Source organism: Sorex fumeus, unplaced genomic scaffold (genome assembly GCF_029834395.1).
Source record: "Sorex fumeus unplaced genomic scaffold, SorFum_2.1 ptg000098l, whole genome shotgun sequence".
NCBI lineage: Eukaryota > Metazoa > Chordata > Mammalia > Eulipotyphla > Soricidae > Sorex > Sorex fumeus.
In genome coordinates, this window is record NW_026606155.1 from 47,107,784 (window position 1) to 47,112,033 (window position 4,250).

Consider the following 4,250-nt stretch of genomic DNA (forward strand, 5'->3'; position numbering starts at 1 on the left):
TGATACTCTCCATGTCCAACATTTATATGTGAATTTCATAACTTCATTTTTCCTAACAGCTGCATAGTATTCCACTCTGTAGATGGGGTACAATTATCTTGATTTAGTTGAAAACTCTACTTAGCAATCAAGCCCTAATATTAGTTTCCATAATATCTCCTTTTACTTAACATGGCTCCTCTCTTCTGAGTCTGATCTAATTTTTCCAATTCCTGTTTATTATATGTATTTATTCTCTGCCCTTTATCTTTGGCTAATCACTTTGTAAAACTCTAATCTGAAAAATAATACAGTTTGCCCAGTTGTATCTTCTTAATAGTAAAGCAACTGGCAAGTGAAAATGATTTAATTTGTTTCTAAAATTTAATAATATAATTATAATTTGATGACTCATCAATGAGAGGGAAACTAAAAAGTAAAATTAACTTTTCACTTCAGTTAAATGGAAAAACATAGGATAACTATCCATTTTTTGCTATAGCCATATGACAAAGCACCTAATTCCTCTTTTCTCAGTATCTTCATTTGTAGAACAAAAAAATGATTATTCCAAGGTTGTATCTATGTCTGGAGATTATAGGAGAATCAAGTGAAATTAAAGTAAGTAAAAACTCCATGAAATAGAGTGCAAACAGCCATGCAGAGACGTAGAGGAGCATTCTATTTAAAATTAATAACCCTGTCCTGTATAGTATATAATAAATTGTTTTTCTAATTGTTATAATTAACTTGTAAAACCATAAACAGTAATATTTTTGATGGGAAAGGACTTTTATATGGTGGTGGTGGAAGTGATTTAACTCTGTCTTTTTTTTTTTTTCTCCAGCCAAACCCTAAGCAGCATTTTCCCCCTTCTAAATGTATCCTGGAATCTTATAGTACTTGAACATTAGTGTCCTTATCACATTGTGATATCCACCTACCCAGGCCAACCTGAGTAGCCCTAGGTAGGTGGATATCACAATGTTGTATTTGGGTATGTTAATATTCACTTTGTCATCTGTTCAGGAAGCCAGAATTTTACAGTACCTGATGGTTTAGGCTTCTCTTTCAAGGTCTGTTTTTCTCCTTCATTTCATTCTAGGGAATGTACTTACACTTCTAAATAACTGTAGTGATTTCACCCAAGAATCAAAGAGACTTTTGTGATCCTTCATTTGCTATCCTAAGGTGACTCTTATTGAAAGAGATTTACTTTAGGAATATGTAGAAAAGCTTATCTGACCCTTCTGGGGAATCTAATACCACAATTTCTGGTATAGGCACTTGTAAAAGAAAACCACACAAGTGAAAATTCTCAAAGAAGCACAAATTTTAACTCACAGTTCCAGATAACTCTTATCCTGAGTCATGTTTGCCCTGTCACTGTCACTGTCACTGTCCTCTCATTGTTCACCGATTCGCTCAAGTGGGCCCAGTAACATTGTGAGACTTGTTACTATGTTTGGTATATCGAATACGCCACAGGTAGCTTGCCAGGCTTTGCCATTCGGGCGAGATACTCTCGGTAGCTTGCCGGCCTCTCCGAGAGGGGCTGAGGAATCGAACTCGGGTCAGCCATGTTGGCTGCGTGCAAGGCAAACGCCAATAGTAAGGAATATTCTGTTGAGATTAATAAAACAGAGGAAAACACAATGGAGCTCTTCAATCAAGTCACCACTTAGATTTACTACTGAGCCTAATTGCAATTTCAACTTCTCCCAAATGTATAATCTAAACCAATCAATCTGTAGTTTCCAGATCAGCATTAGTACTGTGCTTAAGGTCCCCTGAGAAAAGGTGGTTTTACTTTGAGTTATCTCTTTTCTCTGTTTATTTTAATCTTATTTAATTCTTTATTTCACCCTTCTTATTTTACCCTTTTTCAGACTATAACAGCTACATCTTATGTAGACTGCTATTTGTTAGATATAAAACTGCCACTTATCAGTCAGTTAAGGTCAATTAAATTTCTAAGTTTACGAACTTTTGGTCTGTGTCAGTGGGAGAATTAGGTTGTACCTTGTGGTACTCAGAACTTATTCCTGCCTCTGTGTTCAGGGTCACCCCTGGCAGATTCACTCCTCAGAGATACTTAATAGCTGAAATACAAAACTCATGGTCAAATTAATGACTCGGAAATAATGTTGATGATCTATTAATATTCCCTAAGAACTACTATCAAAACTATGCATAATAAACTCAAGGATACCAGGAGCCCCATGTTATTTATTAATTGGCTTATTATAATTACTGAACTTCATTACATATTATATTTTCCATATGGATTAGACAGTTGAAGCAAGTAGGAAGGTAGGTGAACTCTTGACATTGAATTTCATATGAAATTCAAAAAGTAAATATGAGCTCAAGAGGACTTCCTGCCATCTGTTCTCAATTACAGGCTGAGTGTTCCAACTCAAAGTATTGGGAGAGGCCCCTTCAAAGGAAGATTCTTCAATCCTTCGACAGCTTCTAGAGAATGCAGCTTGGAAAACCCTATAAAACTAGCTTTACAGAACTGAACTTTACACATTCCATTCTTGGAGTCACTCACACCCTCTACTTTTTATTTTTGTCTTTCTCCCTTGCTTTTATGAGGCATATTCCACTTTTCTTTAGTGGGGTCAACTGCACCCTGACCTGAGTTGTATAACTGTTTTCTCTCTGGGGTTTCTTTCTCTCTTTCTTCTATGGAGCACTCCATGTTTACTCTAGCGTATGTTTTCTTTCTTTGCACTGTCTCTTGTCTCACATTTTCTATATAACACATTTTTTTTTCATTATTTTTCTCCTCTGAAAATTCTTTTCTGTGATAATAGACAACAAATCTTGGAACTTTGGGTGGATTCTTAATGCGCACACCACACAGAGACTCCTGTTGGCTTCTGTGAGCAATAACCTCTCAGTAGAGGGTGTGAGTGACTCCAAGAATGTAATGTGTAAAGTTAACTTCTTTAAAGCTAGTTTTATAGGATTTTCAAAGCTGCATTTGCTAGGAGTTGTCAAAGGATTGAAGAATCAGCCTTTGTGAGTCCTAACCTCTCAGTCATATTACAGCAAGTTTGTCAATGATAAGGGTTGTTGTAACACATTTTCTGGGTGCCTACCTCCCCACTCTGTGGCTTCCATTAAAATTCAGTGCAGTCACTGTCACTGTCACTGTCAACCTTTTGTTCATCGATTTGTTCGAGTGGGACCCAGTAATGTCTCCATTCATCCCAGACCTGAGATTTTAGCAGTCTGTCCTTACTCGTCTTTCTGAATGCTGCCATATTGGAGGGCCTTTCAGGATCAGAGGAATGAGATGCATTGTTGTTACTGTTTTTGGCATATCAAATATGTCACGCGGACCTTGCCAGGCTCTGCCATGCAGGTGGCATACTCGCAGTAGCTCGCCGGGCTCTCTGAGAGGGACGGAGAATGTACATAAGAGAAAACAAGCAAGTATGTTAAAACCAAACAATATATGTGTGCTGCTTTAGGTACATCAGTGGGCTAGACTATGGGAGTTTGCTTCCAGAAGCTTTGTTTTATAGTCTCTGGATCTTGGCTGTTGAAGGAATTACATGGCACTGGGGGCAGTTTGTGGGTTTTACTGCCAAACTACTGGAAAATGGGGGATCTGGGTGAAGGAAACCCAGTCCAGATATGAGGAGGCTTGGAGATCTCAGTCCTGGGTCCCGCATACCTGGGTTCCTCTGCTGGTTCCTTCATGTGTGAGGCTCATCCAAGCTTGTGGAGAGTGGCCTTGAGCATGGCTGTGGCTGAGTTCTGGAGGTTTTCAGCTGCCTGGGCTTGCTTGGGTCAGGGAGGGAAACTCAACTGCCCCCTCTCTGAAGGGTCCCAGTGAAGACAGCCTGGCTTAGGGGCAGGAGATTCTGCATCACTCTCTTCCAGGAGCTTTGTTTTATAGTCATATACATTCTCATGCATGAAGGAATTGGCTGAGTAACCCAGGTATGCAATACCTGGGGGCTGAGATCTCCAAGCCTGCTCAGATCAAGACTGGGCCTCCTCCACCCAGGTCCCCCATCCTCCAGTAGCTTGGCAGTTACACTATACAGTGAAGTATTTATAAATAAATATTTTGTAGGGTTTTTATGAGCACAAAATTTGTTGTTGTTGTTTATATATATATGGCTTTATTTTGGTTCAGTCAAAGCCAGAAGAATGTAACAAGGTGACTTCTCCCAGAGAAGGGTCATCACATTCTCAAAATAATAAGCTGCTTTCTTAACTGCTTTCTTAACCCCAGCTAGTTTATATAA